This window comes from Notamacropus eugenii, chromosome 3, assembly GCF_028372415.1.
Source record: "Notamacropus eugenii isolate mMacEug1 chromosome 3, mMacEug1.pri_v2, whole genome shotgun sequence".
NCBI lineage: Eukaryota > Metazoa > Chordata > Mammalia > Diprotodontia > Macropodidae > Notamacropus > Notamacropus eugenii.
In genome coordinates, this window is record NC_092874.1 from 222,359,237 (window position 1) to 222,383,748 (window position 24,512).

Genomic DNA, 24,512 nt, shown 5'->3' on the forward strand with positions numbered 1-24,512 from the left:
GTGCTTCCCAAGTCACAGCTGCATAATATTAATGTGTAGATGGGTTACAATGAACAAAGTCACATTCATTTCATCCTTATTGTTCCCAGTCTGATTAGCTTCAAGATACTGCATGACAATATATAAAATGTATCAGGAAGAATCCAAAAATTAAAACATTTGGCATTTTATCTAGAGGTTCCACTGCCTGCTGCAAAGAACTGGCCTTGTGTCAGAGAGACCTAGGTTCAAACTCCTGTTACAACATCCTAGGTAAATCACTTAACATCTTGGTATCTCTGGACAATAAATACCACAGAAATCACTAATCTGTATTGGCAGAGGAAATTTCTCCCAGGGAAATAACCTACAATGATAAAATCACAGATTTGGTATTAAAAAAATCTACTCTAGTAAAGGATCTTTCACTTGGGTGAGAGGGGAACACGTCTGACATCAGCACTAGCCCCAGGGCAATAGCAGCCATTGTGGCAGCAGTGTCCACTTTTGGAGCCCTCAGGTTAAAGACCCTGGGGGAAATCAAGCAGCTGATCTGAGGCTCAGTCCTAAGTGGCTGTCCTGGGGTGAAGAGGAGCGCTGGTGTGGTGGAGCTGGTGGTGGTTGTGGAGAGGGAATCCTACTCGCAAATCCTGGGCAGAAAAGAGTGCTTGTGGTTGCTCACAGATCAGAGCGCAGGCCAGGAGAGAAGTAAATTCCTCTCCCTTGACTGTGCCACCATGGAGGAACTGAGAACTTACAGGTCCCTAGAGTTTACCCTCCACTTGACAAAGGACTCAAAAGTCAAGTAACTGGCTAAGAAAATGCTGGAAAAGGGAAAAAGATAAGACTACAGAAGGTTACATTCTTGATGAAAAGATATTTTCTTCCATTCTTTCAGATGAGGGCAAAGCATACCATGAGAAGAAGACATAAAAGTCAAGGCTTCTACATCCAAAACCTCCAAAAAATATGCAATGGTCTCAGGCCATGGAAGAGCTCAAAAAGGATTTTGAAAATCAAGTAAGAGAGGTGGAGGAAAAACTGGGAAGAGAAATGAGAGAGATGCAAGAAAAGCATGAAAAGCAAGTCAACAGCTTGCTAAAGGAGACCCAAAAAAATAACACCTTAAAAATAGAAAAACCCAAATGGCAAAAGAGGTCCAAAAAACCAATGAGGAGAAGAATGCTTTAAAAATCATAATGGGCCAAATGGAAAAGGAGGTTCAAAAGCTCACTGAAGAAAATTGTTCTTTAAAAATTAGAATGGAACAGATGGAAGCTAATGACTTTATGAGAAACCAAGAGATTATAAAACAAAATCAAAGGAATGAAAAAATAGGAGATAATGTGAAATATCTCACTGGCAAAAACAACTGATCTGGAAAATAGATCCAGGAAAGATAATTTAAAAATTGTTACTCTACCTGAAAACCCTGAGCAAAAAAAGAGGCTAGTCATCACCTTCCAAGAAATTATCAAAGAAAACTGCCTTGATATTCTAGAACCAGAGGGTAAAATAGAAATGGAAAGAATTTACTGATCATTTCCTGAAAAGAGATTGCAAAAGGAAAACTCCTAGAAGTATTGTAGCCAAATTCCAGAATTCCCAGGTCAAGGAGAAAATATTACAAGTAGCCAGAAAGAAACAATTCAACTACTGTGGAAATACAATCAGGATAACACAGAATTTATCAGCTTCTACACTAAGAGATCAAAGGGCTTGGAATATGATATTCCAGAGGTCAAAAGGGTTAGGATTTAAAACCAAGAATCACCTACCTAGCAAAACTGAGTATAATACTTCAGGGGAAAAAATGGAATTTCAATGAAATAGAGGACTTCCAAGCATTCTTGCTGAAAGACCAGAACTGAATAGAACACCTGACTTTCAAATCAAGAGAAACATGAAAAGGTAAACAAGAAAGAGAAGACTTAAAGAACTCACTGAAGTTGAACTATTTACATTCCTACGTGGAAAGATGTTATTTGTAATTCATGAGACCTTTTTCAGTATTAGGGTATTTAGAGGGAATATATATATGTGTGTGTGTGTGTGTGTGTGTGTGTGTGTGTGTGTGTATACATATATATGTAGGTGTGCATGGGTATGTATGTCTATATTATATATGTGTAGGTATGTATATGTGTGTATATATGTATGTGTGTATATACATGTATGTATATATGTATACACACACAGAGGGCAGGATGAGCTGAATATGAAGGGAGAATACCTAAAAAAAATAAAATTTACTGTTGCATGGAATGTACTAGGAGTACTAGGAGTAAGAGAAAGGGAGAGGCAGAATATAGCAAATTAAGAGGGAAGAATGAGCTTTTACAATGGAGGGGAAGAGGGGGGAGATGAAAGGAAATAATTGAACCTTACTCTCTTGGGATTTGGCTTAAGGAGGGAATAACATACACTCAATTGAATATGGAAATCTATTTTACCCTGCAGGAAGGCAAGGAGGAAGGGGATAGGAGAGGGAAGATAATATAAGGGACAGCAAATTGGGGAAAGGGATAATCAGAAGCAAACACTATTGTGGAAGGACAGGTCAGGGGAGATAACAGAATAAATGAAGGGCAGGATAGGACAGAGGGAAATGTGGTTAGTCTTTTACAACATAAATATTATGGACCTGCTTTGCATTATTACACATGTATGACCTATAATGAATTGCTTGTTTTCTCAATGAGGGTGGGGAGGGGAGGGAGGGAGACAATATGGAACTCAAAGCTTTAAGAAAGAATGTTAAAAATTGTTTTAGCATGCAACTGGAAATCAAGCTACACAGGCAATGGAGTATAGAAATCTATTTTGCCCTACAGGAAAAGAGGGAAAGGGGGATGGAAGAAGGGTGACTAACAGAAGGGAGGACAGAGTGGAGGAGAGGGTGCATGGGATGCATGCTGTCCTGGGATGGGGGATGGGGAAAGATGGGGAGAAAATTTTGAATTCAAGTTCGTGTGGAAGTGAATATTAAGAACTGAAAAGTAAAGAAATTATTTTTTAAAAAGGAATGAGTCGATTAAACAACTAATCATAGAAACAATCAATAACAATTCAAGAAAATGGCAATAAGGAGACAACCTACCAAAACTTACAGGATGCTGCAAAAATAGTTTAGGGGAAGTTTTATCACTGAATTGTCTACATGAATAAAACAGAGAAAGAGACGATCAATGAATTGTGCATGCAGCTGAAAAAGCGAGAAACAAAATAAACTGAAAATCCCCAAGTAAACATCGAATTAGAAATATTGAAAACCAAAGAAGAGATTAATAAAATTGAAATTAAGAAAACTATTAAACTAATAAATAAACTAAGAGCTGGTTTTATGAAAAAACTAATAAAATTGATAAACCTTTGGTCAATTTGATTTAAAAAAGAAAAAGAAAACCAAACTACCAATATCAAAAATGAAAAGGTTGAACTCACCTCCAATGAGGAGGAAATTAACACAATAATTAGAAATTACTTTGCTCAACTATATGCCCACAAATATGACAATCTAAATGAGATGGACAAATATTTTAAAAAATATAAATTGCCCAGATTAACAGAAGAGGAAGTTGAATACTTAAATAACCCCATTTCAGAAAAAGAAATTCAACAAACCATCAATGAACTCCCTAGGAAAAAAATCTCCAGGACCATGGATTTACAAGTGAATACTATCAAACATTTAAAGAATAGTTAATTCCAATACTATATAGACTATTTGGGAAAATAGGTGGAGTCCTACCAAATTCTTTTTATGACACAACTATGGTTATGATACCTAAACCAGGAAGAACCAAAACAGAGAAAGAAAATGATATGCTAATTTCAATAATATAGATGCAAAACTTTTAAATAAGATATTAACAAAAAGAATACAGCAACTTGTCATGAGAATAATACATTATGATCAGGTGGGATTTATACCACGAATGCAGGGCTGGTTTAATATAGGAAAACTATCAGCATTATTGATCATATCAACAACAAAACTAAGAGAAACCATATAATTATCTCAATAGATGCAGAAAAAGTTTCTGACAAAATACAACACCCATTCCAATTGAAACCAATGGAGAGTATAGGAATAAATAGAGCTTTTCTTAAAATAATAAGCAGTATCTACCTAAAACCATCAGCAAGCATTATATGTACTTTGGATAATCTAGAAGCATTTCTACTAAAATCAGGGATGAAACAAGAACATCCATTATCACCCCTGTTATATCACTAGAAATGTTAACTTTCGCAATAAAAGAAGAAAAAGAAATTGAAGGAATTAGAAGAGGTAAAGAAGGAACTAAGTTATCACTCTTTGCAGATGATATGATGATATCCTTAGAGAATCCTAGAAAATCAAGTAAATAAACTACTTGAAATAATAAACAATTTTTGCAAAGTTTCAGGTTATAAAATAAACCCATATAAATCATCTGCATTTCTATATACTACTAACAAAGTCCAACAGCAAGAGATAGAAAGAGAAATTCCATTTAAAATTATGGTAAACACTATAAAATATCTGGGAGTATACCTGCCAAAACAAACCCAGGGACTCTATGAACAATTACAAAACACTTTTTGCACAAATAAAGTCAGATCTAAGTAAGTAGAAAAATATCAGCTGCTTGTGGGTAGGCCAAGCTAATATAATAAAAATGACAATTCTACCTAAATTAATTTATTTATTCGGTGCCATACCAATCGAACTACCAGAAAATTATTTTCTAGAGCTAGAAAAAATAATATCAAAATTCATCTGCAAGAACAAAAGGTCCAGAATATCAAGGGAATTAATGAAAAGAAATGCTAGGGAAGGTGGCCTAGCCCTAACAGATCTCAAATTGTATTATAAAGCAGCAGTCATCAAAACCACTTGGTATTGGCTAAGAAACAGAGGGGTAGACCAGTGGAATAAGTTAGGTACTCAAGACAAGGTACTCAAGTCAATGAATATAGCAATCTACTGTTTGATAAACCCAAGGACCCCAGCTTCTGGGATAAGAACTCACTGTTTGACAAAACCTGCTGGGAAAACTGGATAACAGTGTGGTAGAAACTGGGCATACACCAAGATCTGACACGGTACACAAGAATAAAGTCCAAACAGAAATATGATCTAGGCATAAAGAGTGATATTATAAACAAATTAGGGGAGCAAGGAATAGTGAATTTGTCAGATTTATGGAGAATGGAGAAATTTATGACCAAACAAGAGATAGAGAACATATGTAAAAGGGATAATTTTGATTACATTAAATTCAAAAGTTTTTGCACAGATCCAATGCACCAAGATTAGGAGAAAAGCAGAAAAACTCGAAAAGAATTTTTGCAACTAGTGTCCGTGATAAAGGCCTCATTTCTAAAACATAGAGAAGTGAGACAAATGTACAAGAATACAAATCATTCCCCAACTGATAAATGGTTAAAGGATATGATATAAAGACAGTTTGTCAGAGGAAAAAATTAAAGCTATCTATAGTCATGTGAAAAAATGCTCTAAATCACTACTGATTAGAGAAAAGCAAATCAAAACAACTCTGAGGTACCACATAACACCTATTAGATTGGCAAACATGACAGAACAGGAAGATGATAAATGTTGGAGAGGATGTAGGAGAGTTGGGACACTAATTCTTTGTTGGTGGAGCTGTAAGCTAATCCAACCATTCTGGAGAGCAATTTGGAACTATGCCCACAGGGCTACAAAAATGTGCATACCCTTTGACCCAGCAATATCACTTCTAGGGCTATATCCCAAAGAGATCATAAAAATAGGAAAAGGACCCATATGGACAAAAATATTTATAGCAACTGTCTTTGTGGTGGCCAAGAACTGGAAATCGAGGGGAATGGCTGAACAATTTGTAGTATATGAATGTAACGGAATACTATTGTGCCATAAGAAATGATGAACAGGAAGACTTCAGAGAGGCCTGGAAGGACTTATATGAACTGATGTTGAGTGAAAAGAGCAGAATCAGGAGAATATTGTGCACAGTAACAACCACAGTATGTGAGGAATTTTTTCTGGTAGACTTAACCCTTCACATCAATGCAAGAACCTAAATCATTCCCAAAGGACTCTTGAGGCAAAATGTCATCCACATCCAGAGAAAGAACTATGGAACTGGAGTGCTGAATGAAGCAGAATGTTTCCTTGTGTTTTGTTTTGTCTGGGTTTTTCTAATGGTTTCTCCCATTCATTTTAATTCTTCTATGCAACATGACTAATGTGAAAATGTGTTTAATAAGAACGTATGTGTAGAACCCATATGAAATTGCATGCTGTCTCAGGGAGGGAGGAGGGAGGGGAAGGGGAGAAAATCTAAGACTTATGGAAGTGATTGTAGAACACTGAAAAAAAATTAATTAATTAAAATGTCTAGAAGATTTTTTTAGGCTAAATAGAATGCTATTTCTTAATATTTTCAGTTGAATTAAAAGAACTGTTTTAAAAATATATATATATTTCCACACCATATGGGTAGAAACTCAATTTCATATTCAGCACCCTTTCTGCTCTTTTTATATGGGGATATATTAATGTTTGTCAAGTTCATAACAATAAACAACATTTTAAAAAAATAAAACCAAAGAGCCAGTAAAGATTAAAACATGATTGTTATTTTTAAAAAGTCATTTCTTTTTTTGAATGATTATAAAACTTGTATATAGAATACTATGGATATAGTTTATTTAGATTTTAGCAGCGCTTTTGATAAAGGTTCTCACTATTCTCATATAGAAGATAAACAAAGACTAGATGGAAAGACACCTGGATGAATTCAGAACAGAAATGTTTCAATGTCATGGTGGTAGCAGGTATTCAGTGATGTGTCCCAGGAATCAGAGCTATTTAATATTTTTTATCAATGACTTGGATATGCTCATCAAATATGCAGATAAGACTAAACTGGGAAGTATAACCTAAAGTACTGGATGACGATCCAATAGGATCTGACAGGCTAAAGAACTAAGCTGAATCTAATAAGATGAAATTCAATAAGAGGAAATGTAAAATCTTACACTTGGGTACAAAAGATTTCACAAATAAAGGATGGTGGAAGCAAAGTCAACAAACAGTTCTGAAAAAGATCAGGAGGTTTTAATGTAAGTAAGTTCAATGAGTCAACAGAATGATTCATTAGCCAAAAAACCTAATGCAATCTTGAGCTAATAACTTCTAGGAATAGGGAAGTGAAATTCCCACTGTATTCTGCTGTCATCAGACTTCATTGGGAATATTGTGTTTAGTTCTAATTAAAGGAAGACATTAATAAGCTGAAGAGTACTCAAGAGGAAAACAACCAAGATGGCAAGTCCATGTTATATAAGAAATGGCTGAAGAAACTGTGCATGTTTTAGCTTGGAGAAGAGATTATATTTGTTCTGTCTGGATCCAGAAATCAGATATAGGAGCAATGGATGGAAACTGTAAAGAGGTCACTTTAGGCTTGGTATCAGGAGAAACTTTTCAACAACTTGAGATGTCCAAAACTGGAGTGGCTGCCTCACTTATTGGGTATTTTGTAGAAGGGATTCTTTTCATGTATGGGTTGAACTAGATGACACTGAGATCACTTCCAATGATCAAATTCGGTGGTTCTATGATTCTTCATTTTCATGACTGTTAACAAACAGCAACATGGCTGTGGAAAGAGCACCAAATGTGGCACAAGTAGGCTTACACTCAAATCCCAGTTCTGCTACTTACTGACCTATGTGGGCTTGGATCAGTAACTTCAGCTCTTTAGGCCTCCATTTCCTTATTTAAAATGAGAGGGTTGGATAACATGATCACTAAAGGGTCCCTCTTCCAGTACTCATGATCCTGTGAGGATAATAATATGTGCAATTACCTACCTGATAAGGTCATTGTGAGGTAAACTGTGAAGTGCTATATAAATGTGAAACATGTTATTGTTGCAAGACCAGACTCTAGACATTCTTGCTCTAGAGAAGTGAGCCACTTCAGAATCAATTGGGGGTCTAAAACCTCACAAGGACTGGTGTTAGGATTCACATCCCAAAATAAGCTCCTGGTTGCAACTAGAGAAACCTTAAAAGTCAGAGTTGGCCTAGAATTATCTTATCTTCTCAAAGGTCCCAGAACTAGCAAGGACTCAGGACCAGGTCATCCAGAGCTCTTGAAGACTCAAGACAAGCAAGCCCCAGATCCATCTCAGTCCAGAGGCACATTCTTGGAGAGCTGAAATGTGTGTATGTATGTGTGTATACCTATATATAGGTATACACACATATATTCACATATGTGTGTGTATGCATGCAATCTTATTTCCAGTAGATGCAACAATTTATCAGGTATTTAAAATTTTTTTTGGTCCCAAATGATGAAAGGACTGTATCAAAAACTCTAAATCTATTTCAAATTGTAGCTTATAAAAGACAAATATAAAAGCACAACCCAACCTCTTTGTAAATACTTCAAGATGAAAATCATATAACCACAACTCTACTACAGTCTACCTTCCCTTGAATTTCCTTCCTACTGAATATCTTTGCTGCTTAAAATATTCATTTTGCATTACTATGTTAAGCATCATCCACATCGTTTACACAAGTGAAACATCTAAAGTTCTACATTTCAGATTACTAAGACAACCTAGAACCTAAGAACTAACTAAATCTTTCTAGTCTGTTTTATACTAAGAGACCTCACCAGGGCTAATCCAAGTTATTTGGAATTAATTTTAACTCCATCTCACTCCCAAATAATGTCATTTGGTAAAGGTGATTTAGATGCTTTCCCAGAGAGTTGAAAATTAACTAATTCAATGTAAGGGCAAGGATGATTCAATATGGTTTTAGGCATTAATGAATAAATGTCTTCCTACACAGAGACAACATGGCAAAATTATTTAGGGGTAAAGACACTGGACTAAAACACAAAAATAGAGGTCCAAGAAAAGAAAAATTTACAAATTACTGGAGCGGTCACACAAACTACATGTAAGTTTGCAGGGCCAGTTCTGTTCTTAATCTTTGCACCATACCCTGCAAAAGCAATGAGTCAGATAACAATGCTCTGGGTACAGTAAATGTGCAATAAATATTTGTTGAAGCATTAACCTAGAATTCTCACTCATCATTTACTTATCAAGTTCATCAGTCACAGCTATACAAATGAGTATCTGTTGAATAAAGATAACTAGCTTGGATTCTTCCTCTAAAAATTTCAAAAGCACAAAGACTAGATTTAACAAGCTACTCCCCTAGTGATATTGCCACCTTTCTATACAGGTCTTTTCTGATTAATAATTAAGTTCTCTCCAAGTATAAGGCTTCTTAGTTTCACCTCAGACCATTTCCAGGAAAGGATTGGCTTCAACTACTGTCTGAAATTTTAGTTCACTTGTTGGTTTTAAGGCTTGCACAATATAAAGAGCCAGTTAAGATAAACTTAATCACGCCCTTTAAACAAAAGAAATGTATACCAGTCAGGTTGCCTTCTATAAAAAATTCCAGCAGTAAATACACAATAATTGCTCCAATTGAGGACAAATGTAGATAGCTCAGATAGAGCATGAAACAAAAGTACTGTATTGCCTCAGAAAAGACCAAGTCAGCATAGTGGCCATTTAGCAATATTTTTAAAGGATTGAGAACTATGAAAAAAATCAGTTTCCTTATCTTTAAAATGAAAGGATTGTACTAGACAATTTCTAACGACCCTTTCCAGTTATAAAATATAAAATTAACATTGTTGATTATTTCATCTTCTAAATGCTAGACAAAAAAATACACCACAAAAATATCTTTAAAGTATTCAGTTTTCCTAAACATTTTTCAAACCAGATTCTGGAGAAAGTAGAACTGAAAAATAAGTTATTTGGACCTAGTTCCAGTAACATTTAAATTAAGGAGAATACTAAAAGAATAGAGGAATTGTAATTACATCTTCTGATTAACTAGAAAATCCTTTTTATTTAAAGCTCTAGTTACTGAAAACTAGTTACTCAAGTTCTAGTTACTCTAGTTATTTTCAAAACAAGCAAAAACTTTGTTGTATATCTGACTAAAGGGTCTGTATATGGGGAACATGGGAAGTGGCTATTAGATGCAGTTCAAACCTAGAATTTGAGATGCTTGTCCTACAGCACAGACACAATTTAACACAAATATACTCTGCTGGTACTGTTCACTGTTGTTTCACAAGTGTTAATTCTGTTGCCTGAATAAGATCAAATCTTACTCTTCATCTGCATCCTTCACTGCTCTGGTGTACTTATTATTACAACCACCCCTAACTGGTCTTCCTGACTGCCTTCAATCTCTTCTTTACCATAAAAACCCAATAGTATAATACATTCCTCTGTTCAAAAACCTTCAGAAGCTCAGCAATACCAACTGAATGACTAGAAATGTAGCCTAATATTCAAGGCTATGCACAATCTCGTTCCCACTTACCTGGAAAACTCTATCATGCAAAACTATCCTTCAAGCATTCTTATATTCCAACCAGACCAGACTACACACGGACCTCCATTCTCTTCTTGCTGCATCTTGTCTCCATGTCATTAGCAAAGGCTCAGGTCATGGCTCTAGCAGGTCTTCTACCATCTCTGCCTCTCAAATCCCTCCCCTGTTCAAGGCCTAATTCAGGTATAACACCACCTTCATGAAGCTTGTTGAGATCTCCTCAGGAAAATATAAGTTCTCCTCTCCTCAAATGACTTTCTCTAGACCGCTCCTTTATATTTGTCACATATGACTTTTTATTTAAGTACCTCTAAGCTTCCTTCTACTTCAATCATATCCAATCAGTTGCCAAGTTTTCTTCCATCCTCTTACATTCATTTCTCTATGTAAACCACTACTACCACCCTAGTCTGGACCCTTAATATCTCTTGCATAGATTCACAAATATCTTGTTTCTCCTTTTTAAAATATCAGTAATTTAAACAAAGCAAATTTCACTTTATTTCATTTCTTTGTATCCCTACTCTAGTAAATATTTAAGCTGTTGAAAAGTCAACATTCAATTAATAGCTGTTGCTTAATTAGGAGAAAACATATAGCACACAAATTAGGAAGATAACTTCTTTAAGAAAAAATATCTTATTAGAAGAATACATAGCAAAACACCTAAATGAATATGTTTAAATGAATACATTCTTGAGGGGGGAAAGGACTCTTTCCCTTTTGACATACAAAAGCTATCCTGAAGAAAAGGGACAAAAAAACCTCACTTCTCCCTCATTCAAGTAAGGCTTTTTTGATCATGTCCACTAAAATAAAGTGCAAACTGAGAGCTCAGATGAGTTACTTATGATTAAATGAGAAAATATCTGTAAAGCACTTAGCAGTGCCAGGCACAGTGTTTGTTTCCTTTCTTCTTTATGATCCATCTTCCCTTTGTCTTCCTCAACATTCCTGTAGCATCCACCAAAAAATGCATGGTTACCAGATATGTTGCCCAACGGTGACGATCTTTCAGTGAAGTGCTGCTCAGAAGCTGTAAACAAGAATGGCACCAGTCCTGCTTACAGCATAGTAAACCTGACCCTTAAATCCTCCCTCCTAATCCAAATGGCAGCTCAGACATTACTTAAAGATAACAAATTTATGCAATGATTCCCGTCAGGGAACCTGGACCTTATCATGTTACTACTGATAAAATATTCCATAAAAATTGTTTTTTCCTGCTGTGGAAATTGCCTCACAGAAGAGATTCTGGTTATTTTAGTAGGACCATTTGTTATTATTTATTATTACCATTAAGGCATGTAGGACTTGAGAGAACATCTTATCCAATTCCCTTATTTTACAATCAATTAAACTGAGACGGAAACAGGTCCCAGTTCCCAGAAGTAATAAATAGTAGAAACAGAACTTGAACCTGGTACTCTCACTCTAAATCAAGTGTTCTTTTGAAAATTATTGATGCTTCCCCCACACACGCTTTTTTTTTTTGGTGGTTTAACATCTCTGTCATTTTTCCTTAGTCCCAGAGAATGCTCCTCCATTGTAAGAAATAAGTACAGTCAAGCAAAACAAATTAATATTGTTCATGTGAAAACTTATGCCTCATTCTGCGTCTCTAGAGTTCACCACTTCTCTGCCAAGAAGAGCCATGCTTCACTATAAGTCATCTGAAGTCATGATTGGTTAGTCACTACAGTATTTAAAGTTTCGAAGTCTTTCAGTGTTTTTTTTCCTTTACATTATGATGCTCACTGTGCAAATTGTTCACCTGGTTCGGCTCATTTTTCTATGTAAGTTCATAAGAGGTTTCCCAAGCTTTTCTCAATTCATTATTTCTATTGGATAATACTATTCCATTATATTTACATATCACAATTTCACCAGCCATTCCTTAACTGATAGGCATCTATTTTGTTTTCACTTCATTGCTACTACAAAAACTACTGTTTGTTCAATACATATCTATATGCATATTCACATATACATGCATACATACACACACACGTACCCTCACCAGAAATACATATGTCCAATAGCCATTCCCTTACAGAGAGGTGGTCAAAGATATGAACAAATAGTCCTCAAAAAAGGAATGGTAAACTATTAACCATTATCTAAGAATGTTTCCCCATTAATAATAAGAGAAACAACACATCAAAACAACTATGAAGTTTTCAGCAAATCAGCAAAAATGACAAAAGATGGGAACAGTCAATGTTTGGAAGAGCAGGCAGGCCTACTTTGGTGCTTTGCTGGTGGAACTATGAATTAGTACAACCACTGTGGAAAGCAATTTGGAACTACATACATAAAGTGGATTAAATGTTCACTATCTTTGACGCAAAGATTCCACTACTTGGCATATATAGCTCAAGGAGGTCACTGACAAAAAGAAAAACTTCATATACACTAAAATCTTATACAAACACTTAGTTGTGGTAGCAAAGGACTGGAGAAAAAAAGTAAATACATCAATTGGGAAATGACTAGATAAACTATGATACATTAATGCTATGGAATATTACTGTGCTGCAAAGACCATCAAATACTGTGAAAAGAAAAGCATGGAAAGATTTACACGAACTGATGCACAGTGAAGTAAGTAGAACCAAGACATACACAGTAACCACATGTAAATGGAAAGAGCAACAACAAAACAATCCAAAGTGAATGTTGCAAAATGACAAAGAACAAGTTTGGCCCTAAAGAAGAAATATGAGAAGACAAGTCCCACCCATGTCTTTGCAGAGGTGGGGAAGTGTCCCTATTTGGGAACACTGCTCAAAATGTCAGCTTTTTTTTTTTCAATTTATTGATTAACTTTGCTAAATTTTCTTCTTCTTTTCCTTTTAAGGGAATCTTTGTTATAAGTAATGTCTCCTCTGAAAAGAAAGGAAGAGAGATTCAGGGGAAATCTAGGTGACGTAAAAACAATACACAGTAATAAAATGTATTTACAAAAAAACAAAAAGGTGCTGCTATTTTCGTATCTCTGGAATGTTTTCCTCTCTATTTTATCCCCTTAGAGTACATGCCTAGTATTGCTGACTCAAAAGGTATAAAGAGTTTCATGACTTTTTAGGTAAAATTCAACATATTTTCCAGAATAATTGACCCAATTTACATTTTTGCTAAAAATAATTTGTTAGTGTGCCTGTCTTCACAATCTTACCAATTTATCATTTTTACTTTTTAAAATTTTTGTCAACCTGACAGTTGTTTTAATTTGCATTTCTACTATTATGTGATTTTTGAGCATTCTCTCAAAAAGTTGTTGATAAATTACATTTCTTCTTTTGAAAACTGTCCATTCATATCCTCTGACCATTTTAGATTTCCACAATAATTTTTACTTATTCCTTTTTTCCTGACTCCAGGGCCCATATTCATTTTTACTTATTCCTAAAACTTTATAATATACACAATCTAAGAAACTTAGTGTGAATAACAAGTGCACTTTACAATCACCAATATGCAGTATATTCTCAGGACAATCTTATTTGTGCTTTAGCAAGTCTCATTTTCAGGTAAAAAAAAATCTGCACAGCACTGTATAATGGAAAGAGTAGTATCTTATGCCATAATAAATTCCAAATGAACACATTATCTAAATATAAAACGTCACATACCATTTTTAAAAGTTAAAGATAAATGGAAGGAAGTAATTTTGGACAACTGTAACCAGGAGAATTCTTTCCAAAACAAGGGATAAAATGAAGGTAAAGAATAAAATGGACAATTTTGATTACATAAATTGAAAATCTTTTGTAAAAGCAAACTCAACATAGTTAGGATTACTAGAGATTGGCTCTTATTCTTATATAGATGCACTGAATCCATGAATATTTTGTATATCAGGCATTTACCAAAATTTGCAATAAAGATGTCTCCCCCAACTAAATTCTTCAGTTTTAAAAATGCAAAAGCCAAACTGTCCATTTTCTCTTCTAAGATCACTTCTATTCCTTGTATAGTTAAGAACTCTTCCCTTAGCCAATATTGCACAAGGGACCTCCTTCCATTATCCTCTAATGGTCTTTTTAAAGTGAAGAGACCTTTCAAATTTATTTGGAATTTATTATGACATATGCAGTAAGGTGTTGCTTTTGTGAACTTCAGTGGAGTGCTCTTTCCACTGCTGTATAAATTTTATAACTCCTAAGATACTTGAAAAAAATGCAAGTACAAATGTCATATATAATGGTTAAATTTTCTTGTTAGACTATCATGGTCTTATATTTCTTACATTATATTACTCTTCATCTTTGGAGAAAAAAAGTAAAAATTATTTTGGAAATCTAAAACCAAGAGCATGTAACAAGAAAAGACCTGTTATGGTGGGTGGTTGGAAAGTTTTCTAAACTTTAGATTTGCTACTGAATAAATAAGGAAATAAACAGTTCCATACTTGCTCTTAAAAGTGTGGGGCCAGAGGGAGAGGACAAAGGCCAATGGAAGGGAAAAGTCATATTTTTCCTCCTTTCCTCTTTTCTCCTAAAAGGTAGCACTTTTTAAACCTAGATATTCTACATTTTATGATATGATTAAATAAATCATTAAAAGGTAAAGAATAAAATGTTTTGGTACTATAGTACACATATTAACTGTAAGAATGTATAATGAATAGAAATAGGTAGTCTACAGATTTTAAATGTAAAAAGAGCATTTAACAAGCGGAATAATGGATTTTTTGTTGGTTAAAACCCTGCCCTTTTTGTAAAAGGAACAGACATCTGCATTAATACAATCACCTGCTTGAGTCTTGAGGACTGAGAGTCCAATTACAGTGTAACTGTGTCAGCGTCCCGGTACTAAGAGTACCATTGGTCATTGAGCCACATCATCACATTTATTTGCTCACAGCTGTGAAGCATGTATCCACAGAGCTGGTACAAATGAAAGGATTTAGACTTCTAAAGTTTAATATATTTTAATGTGTAATTTTAGAGTGTAGCAGTTTAAAAATAACCAAATATTAAGTATTTTAGCCTCACATGATACTACATCATAAATGAAATCCTCCCTTATGCCTTATATTGTCCTGGAGATCAGGCTGAATTTTCAGTGTGTATGTCAATGGGGAACACAATTTCCAGCAGGTCCTACCAATCCAAAGGGAAAGATTTTGACCATGGACTCCCATTTTCCTAAGTTCTCAGAGGTTCATCACTAGAAGGCTGACTACTCAGTAACTAATACTTTTTTTTGGTCGCTGTAACCCACAAAGATTATGGAGAGTGTGGTGGAAAGCGTATCTGAACCAATGAAATTACAGCTCTTTTGAAATATTTATAAGTTCAAATCATTGTTTTTTCCTCAGAAAATGTTTTTATTAAGAAAAACTAAAAGCTGTACATGTTCCATTAAAGGTGATAGTTTTAATCTATATACATGATCCATTTCAGAGTAATATGCATTTAATTATGTCATGAAATTTTTCTCAGTTAACTGATGATTATCAGCTGATATGATATTCTCTCCCAAGACATCAAAGATGAGGGGAAAGAATCCATATGTATAAAAATATTTAAAGCAGCCATTTTTGTTGTAGCAAAGAACTGAAAAATAAGTGGGTGCCCATCAACTGGGGAATGCCTGAACAAAATATCAAATACAAACGTAACAAGAGATCAATGTGTGGAAAGAAAAGATGAAGAGGATGGTTTTAGAGAAACTGGGAAGATGTGCATGAGCTGATATAGAGTGCGCACAACCTGGAGGTCAGTTTACATAATGCCTAACATAATATAGCAAAGGAAAAGAAACGGAAAAAACGTAAGAACTTTGAGCAATCTAATAACCAACCTCACCTCTAGAACACTAATGCTGTATCTTGCTTCCCACATCTTGGCAGAGGTGACGCTAGGGGCAGGATTCTGAGACATAACATTTTCAGACACAACCAATGCATGAATTTTTTTTTGTTTGATTACACTTGTTATTTGAGGGAGAGTTAGAAAGGAAGTGAAGACAGAAATAATGATGATGTAAAAGAAAAGGAGAAATAAAAGAGCAACATGAAATATTTTAAAATGTACAAAATAAATATTTTAAAATATACAAAAGAGCAGAAAGAATTTCAGAAGAGCACAATGACAAGCAGGATAGTTAGTGTTGGTGCTATCATTTTTTTAAATTGGATCTGTGATTTTATTGCAAACTCCTACCAATGCAGGTTAGCAACTGTTTTGGTTTATTATCAAAGAGATTTTCCTGGGGCCCTGGGAATTTAAATGATTTAAATGACCTTGGATAAATATCCCAGGTCACAGCCTTGTGTCAGAGGCAGGACTTTGTATATGAAAATGTTCACATTTGCTAATGTTTTTCAAGTTAATAACTAATTTTAAAATAAGAAAAAGAAAAAAAAATCTTAAAATTGTGGCCTGGAGGTCATTTTACTAACTAGTTCTTACCAGAGGATTATAGATTAGTACTGAAAAGGATCTGAAGAGTCATCTTGTACAATAATTTCAATTTATAGAAACAAAAGACTGGGATTCAAATCCAGACCTTTAGACTACAAACCAACACTGTTTCCACTGCACCATATTAACTCTCCATCACCCTCATACCTTCTCTTGGATCTGTATGTATGCCTTCTCTTTAAGGTACTTTTTCTGGCATAAAGTTATCTATATTCATTATTACATATTGATGACAAAACATGAAAGGAAAAAAACGGCATCTCAAAGAGGTGTAATAATTAGAATTAACTTGAAAACTGTTTGAGAAAATAGCATCATTAATGTAAATACACAAATTATGTAGAAAACATTCCTCCCAGAATAGAAAGTGGAAGAGAGGAGAGATGCATCTTGGAATAAGAGTACCATAGCTCAAATTACAAAAGAAAACAATTATCTCTCATTATAGCCTATATTCTCATTACGTAAATTTTATTAGCAATATGCTTATCTATCCACTGATACAAAATGATAAGATGCAGGTGTGTGTTCTCTGTACAACACACATACAGGGAAGGAAAGGAATACTTTTCATACTTCCAAAAAACCTCTTTTCTTTGAAAGCAGCATTCTCTCAGTCACATGGATCTACAGTACATGTGGTATCCCCAAAACTATAACTGTAAAAGCAGTTCCAACAAGCATATTCAACTAGGAAGAGACTTGGTTTAATAAAAACCCATAAGAAAGATATCCTCTACACAAGAACTTAATTGCATTAGAGTTTCCAGTTAAAAGTTTCACTTTTGACGTTTTCTTTTTAAAACGTGATCAGAAGTTTGAAATTCTGTCTCAACCTTTAACCAAAATCAGGAACAAAAACTAAATATACAAAGTTAAAATCCTAGATGGAGTCAATCAATATGCAACAATTCCTTTTCACAAGATGGCACCAGCCACCTTTCAGTTACTAATGTTGCCAATCTATTTCCCTTGCCAGAGATAGTTTACAATTCAGGGACCAATATGTAACATGTACTTCCAGGGCATAATTAAGAATGAAAATAACTACTGCTACATATTTACTAAATCCTCATAGGCTTAATAGCAGGGTGGAGGTGGAGACAGGTTAATTAATTAGCCTGATTCTAGCACTCAAAAAGTCTACAGACTTAGATGGGACAAGTTAAGAAATAGGGAAATGACAAATAGATTTAATAGATATCCACTGATATTCACAAGGTGAAAACATGTGAAGAGGAAATAAAACGTCACCTCTCTTTACTAAAGCAGCTACCTAATACCAATACCCATCAGTTAATAAAAGATGATAAATTACATATTTCTCTCTTTTGGTTTCAACCCTATGCAATGAATGAAAGAAATGAGGAACACTTTCCATACAAAGAAAATCCTCCTTTTCTAAAACTAGCATTCTTCAGGCACTGCTACCTTAGGCATATTTTTCAAAGTGAGACCAACTAAAATGTATTATAGTAAGAGGGGCCGTTAGGAATAGGGGAATGGTTGAAATAAATATCTTTAATGGATGTTGTTAATAAACACAACTGTTCAGAAGCACCAACAAGACGGTAAGAGTGGTTTATTCCTAACATCTTCATCTTTGAGCTTAGTAGGTGTGGCCATGAGTATACTGTTACCTTATATTAACACCTAGATACCTAAGAGATAGGTGGTATTGGAATGCCCAGTACTATATAGATACGCCCCCCACCCCACTCACAGATACACGTCCTCTTCCTGGCTGTAAAGTCTCCAATATCTAGAGGCCGCCCCATGACAAAGACTAGAAGGAGTGCGGGACTGGGAAATCAAAGATAACTGGGTACATATACAAAGAAGCAGGGGTAGGTACGAGTCACTGGGAGGAGAATTTGGCTTTGAGTTTTACTTGGCTTCTATTTTCCTCTTCAAACCTTACACGCAGGTGAAAGGGAGAAAATGAACATTCGTGGGGGGGTCAGGGTGCAACCTTCCAGAGCCCCAACCGTCTCCCCCAGACAACGGAATGCTTTTCCTCTTATCCCCACCCCCACCCCACCCCCGCAGTAGCGTGCCCAGCCAGTGGACACCGCTTTCCCCTCCGCGCCACCCCCCTGGGGGGCATGCGCAGTTAGGAGGGGCGCACCTGCTTCGCACCCCACCTCCCCCACCTTGAGGCCTCTCCAGTAGAAGGGTCGCCTTCGACCCTCGGGTTAGAAAGAGAATGTCTCGGAGAGGGGAGGCACCTACCTGGCTCACCGGCTGCCTCAGACTCCGCGCTGCAGTCCACCCCGCTACCGCTCCTTCGCGCTCGGGCTCCCGCGACGCACCTGTAACCACCCGGGCGGCCGCACCCACCGCGCCGGCAGCCCCGCCCCAGCCTGGCTCCCGGCCGCGCCCCCAGCCCCGCCCATCGCCCGAGGGCACGAGCACGTTCCGCCCAGCCCGTGCCTCTGACGTTCCCCGGCGCGGGGGCGCGCACGCCCGGGGCTGTGCCCGCGCCTTCCCCGCGGGTACGCGCGCCTTCCCCGGAGCTGCGGGGCCCAGGCAGGCATCGCCCTTCCTTACATATATGTAATTTATATGTGAATGTGTGTGTATATATATATTTCTTTATATATATAAAATCCCAGAGGCGTGCTGGAGCCAGCTCCTGCCATACCAATGTCCCCAGCTGAGGGAAGAAGGAGAGAAGGCTTGGCCAGGTTGGCGCAGCCTAAGACCCCGGCGGAGCCCAGCGTTTTATCCAGCGTGCATTCTAGCTGCCTCCAAAACCAGGGTTTGCAGTCTGAGGTGCCTAGGGAGCCGGGTATGAAGCCCAGTCTTCCCACCATCTCACTGAGGCTTCACCTCCCCTTCCTGCGGCTCCGCTTCGTCACTGGAAGATGAAAGAGTTGGCCTACATGAGCTGGCATACCGAAGGCAGAGCTGGAAGGCATCTTCCCAGTGAGAAGTCTACTCCAATTGCCTTATAGATGAAGACAGCCCGGAGAGGGCTAAAGGCCTTCCCAAAGCAGTGTTAGAAGGGTAGATTGAGAGGAAGAAGCCAAACTGAAGGGACCTCAGAAGCCCATCTAGTTCAACCCTCTTAACTTCGCAGATGGAGAAACTAAGGCGTTAGACAGCTGAAGCGACTAGCCCAGGTCACAGAGGGAATGTGGAAATTTATCCTAGGTCTTCTGACCTGATATCACACTTTCCACTGTGCATCGCTGCTTGGAATTCAAACCCAGGACTTCTACCTCTACATCCATTCCCTTTCCACCACACTGTTGTGTTTAAGGCTTCTTCCAGTCCCTAATATTTTATAACTCAACCCTAGAAGAGACAAAGAACCTTGCCTTTTTTGGCCCATAATAAGCTCCCTGGCTTCTTCCTACGCCAGGTGCAGTTGAACATTGTGAAACTTCCCAGATTGCCTACTGCAGGTTCACAGCAGCTACCCAAAGCAGCTGTTAGGCTTGTTTGTTGAACATTCACATCCAACAGAGCCCTCTCTGTGTTGTGCTATGTTGGTAGATCCAGGGGAAGAAAGAGAAAGAACTCTTTAAGAGTTTACAGTATAATGGTGGAGAGAAGGGCACAGGACTTGAGAGGAGCTAGAACAGGTTTGAGATTTTCTTGAATGGCTTTCATTTTATTCTGCTTTCCCTTACTCCCCTCCTTTTAATACTCCAAGTCTGCTATGGCAGTTGAGACATGGAATTAGAAGGGCTTTTCTGTCCAGCCCCTCCTACGATTAGCAACTCCTCTTTGCCACAAATTATGGTAAAAGAAGTTTTTGGAGAGGAGGAAATAGGAACTGTTGCAGTTTACGGGAAAGCAGTGGTCAAGAAAGAATGTGTAGGGAAAACTGAGACTGAAGCCCATAGCCATTAAGGAAAGCCAATTTATTTCTTCCATCTTCCAAAAACCTAATCTGTAATGTTTCTTCCCCCTGGAGGTCCAGTCAAAAGAAATGACTCATTGTTAGCAAAAGTTACTCCACATGTATGTGTATATACACATATATACATGTGTATATACACTTTATACTGTAGGCATGGTATGTGTGTACGTGTGTGTGTATGTGTGTAGGCTTGGAAAACATTTTAGACATTATTACCCCAATAAAAGAATAAATTAGCAATTGCCAATCCATATGCTTTTCTTATTGTCTCTATGAAATCTTTAGAAAATAATCTATATGTGCATGGAGGACATCTTTGATAAAAGTTTGAGAAAGAAATAGGCATAATTTCACAAATGATGGTCTATAGCATATCCTGAATGGTGTAGAAGATACAGGAGCCAAGCATCTTATTCCATGAAACAAGAGGCTTTCTCTCCACTGGTCACTTCCTGAAAGACATTCCAAAATGAACCTCCCAGGAACATCATAGTCAGAATCCACAACTTCCAGGTTCTGGAAATACTGCAAAGCAAAAATACTGCAAGCAACCAGAAAGAATTCAAATATCACAGAGCCATGGTCAGGATCTCATACAATGCAGCTACCACTGCTATAAAGGAGCAGAGAAGTTGGAATATGATATTCCAGAAAGCAGTGGTGTGAAAGCCAAAAATAGCCTGCCCAGGAAAACTAAGTACAGTGTTATGGAGGGATGGACCTTTAATAGAGGACTTTCAAGCATTCCTGATGAGAATACCAGAGCTTCAAGGAAACTTTGAAGTTCAAACATAGGAGGGAAAAGAAACATAAAAGGATAAACATGAAAAATAACAATAAAAAACTAAACAAGGATAAACTTCTTAAATTCAGATTAATGGAGATCTGATATAAGTGATCACTCTCAGGGAGTTTTATTAGTCAAAGTCTGGGAGCATTAGGGCAGCCTACATGGTGCAGTGGATAGAACTTGGGGCCTGGAGTCAAGAAGACTCCTCTTTCTGAGTTCAAATGTTGCCTCAGACACTTACTAGCTGTGTGACCCTGGGCAAGTCACTTAACCCTGCTTGCTTCCATTTCCTCATCTGTAAAATGAGCTGGAGAAGGAAATGGCAAACCACTCCAGTATCATTGCCAAGAAAACCCCAAAAGGGGGTCATGAAGAGTCAGACATTGAACAATAACATGGGAGTATTCTGTTGTTTCTTGATGATCTTAAGGGAAAAAATGGAAAGAGAGAGAGAAGAGGAATACATTGAGGTGGGAGTGGGAAAGAGAAAGGAAGGTTAGGGGAAATTTATATAATCCGAGTGAACAAGAAGATATCTAAACAAACAAGGAGCAGGGGATGAGAGGGACTGGGTAACACTTTAGCCTAAATCTCATCTGGACTAATCAAAGAAAGTATACACACACACACACACACACACACACACACACACACACACACACACGCAGACACACACACGGAGTTGGGCACAGAAAAACATTTAACTCAACATTAGGAAAAGGGGACAAGAAGGAGGGGGAATCAATGTGAGGGTAGATTAAGGTAGGGATTAGTCCTAAGCAAAACTAACTCTAAGGATGAATAAAAATACTTGTAGCTCTTTTGGAAGTATCAAAGATTGGGAATCTGAGAGAGTGTCCACACAGTGCAGAATAAATGAACACAGTATATAAATGTGATGAAATCCTATTGTGCTGAACTCTTATCAGCATAATGACCAAAAAGGATTCCAGAGGACAAATGATGAAGCAATGCTATCCACCTGCTAATAGAGAAGTGAAGTACTCAGAACACAGAATGAAATAATTTTTTTTGACCTGGTCAACTTAGAAATTTGGTTTCATTGATTATACCTGTTTGTAATGGTTTTTGGAGGTTTGGATATGAGGACAAAAAGGTGAATATTGACTGATTAAAACAAATAAAATCTTTTTTTTTTTAAGAAGTGTCCCTTCTTCAAATTCAGCTTCTCTCTTTGTACCTTTGATCCTCAACTCTTTGTCTGCTGCTGAGCATGTCCCTTCAGTCATCCCCTTTTTCTCTCCTCTCTTTTTGCTTAGAAATATCCTCACATATCATCCTTTAAAAAAACCTTCATTCAATCCTAGTCTAACCAAAACTTCAATAGTCTTTCCCACAGACACTATAAATACTTTTACTGCATTTTTAAGAGACTTTAGAACATTGAGTGGTTAGCAAATTAACCATCTATTCCATAAGGAGTCTATTCTGGGAAGACTATTAGCAGTTACAGAGAAGACAGAAAAAGATGAAGAGAACTTACTTTCTGGAGAGAATTGCTTCTCCCTTTATGCTGTGAAGAAAATGAAGAGAGCTGTTGAAGAAACACTTGAATTCATATTCTGAGTAGACTGAACAGTGGGTTGGTGTTTTCAGAAGTCATCTCTGGTTTACAATGATAGTTTGAGGTGAATCAGGCTATGACCTTCCTCACAACTAAAACATTGTAAATTATTTTTTATGTCTTTGGGTCATTATTTGTTACATTGTCTATAAACTGTGTAGTCAGTAACTTTGATATTTGAACATAGTCAAGATTAGAAGTTTGATACATGGAGAAATGAGCAACTGCTTATGGGAAAAAAGGTTTAGTCAGCTTGTAAGATATTTATAATTTAATAACCTGGGATTGGGGCTTCAAGCTAATTTTTTAATAAGAGAATTGTTACAATTTCAGGAATTAATAAGGAAATATACAAACATAGCCCTAGATTACGATAGGAAACTATGTGTAAGAGTGTATTGCTTATGTGATATAAGGGGGACACACATCTTAAAGAGGGGTACACACATATTTGCATGATGAGAATGAGTATGATGGGTCATGCTCATTATCTTAAGGCTGATTGACCCCATGTAGGCTACAAGTAAGTGTGATTGACAGCAGAACCTTGACACACCAGCATCACCCCAAGTGACCATTCTATACTTATCCTCTCTTTAAGGCCAAACTCCTGGGGAAAAAAAGCTGCCATTTCTTGGCATCTGCTTTCTAATCTCCTGCTCCTGAACACCTTGAAGTGTGGTTTGCAACTTTATCATTCCACTGAAACAGCTCTTTCCAAGGTAAACAGTGATCTCATAACTGCCCAATCTGATGGCATTTTCTCAGTCTTCTTTCTTAACCTTTCTGCAGCATGTAACATTGTCAACTACCTTCTCCTGTGAAGTACTCTCTCCTTCTTGGGTTTTTGTGGCACCGCTTTCTCCTGGTTCTCTTCCTGCCTTGACTACTCCTCTTCATTTTTCTTTGTCGAATCATCCATATCCTACCTCTAGCTAACCCAAAGCTCTTTCCTAGCCCCTTTTCTCTCTGTATACTTTCTCTTGGTGATCAAATGACTACCAGATCTATATACAATCCTAGTTTCTCTCCTGCATCTTGTTTTTGTTTGGTCATTCTGTCATGCATGGCTCCATGTGACCTCATGGACTTTGGTGAAGATACTGGAGTGATTTACCATTTACTTCCTAGTGTGTCCTCATTTTACACATGAGGAACTGAAGCAAATAGGGGTTAAGTGACCTTCACAGGGTCACACAACTAATAAGTATCTGAGGCTAGACTTGAACTCAGATATTCCTGATTCTAGGCCTGTACTCTATCCACTTCACTATGTAGCTACTCTTAGATGCTCCTGTATCTTACTGAACATATAAATCTGAATGTCCCATTAGTGCCTTAAACTCAGTATATTCATAGCATAGTTGATTATCTCCCATAATAATGATGATTACAATGATGATA

The 24,512-nt window shown here is 36.9% G+C and overlaps 1 protein-coding gene across 3 annotated transcripts in view; it reads right to left on the bottom strand.

Annotated features, from left to right (window-relative positions):
• Positions 1 to 23,159, bottom strand: part of LIMA1 (LIM domain and actin binding 1) — a 109,084-nt gene extending 85,925 nt beyond the window's left edge. For 2 of the 3 annotated variants that reach the window (XM_072654653.1, XM_072654651.1), the window contains exon 1: positions 19,095 to 19,252. The gene's annotated coding sequence lies outside the window, so the exon portion shown is untranslated. Of the gene's footprint in view, positions 1 to 19,094; positions 19,253 to 23,027 lie in introns of those variants that run through there. The other variant, XM_072654652.1, reaches the window with a different exon arrangement.
• Between the last annotated feature and the right edge of the window lie 1,353 nt (positions 23,160 to 24,512).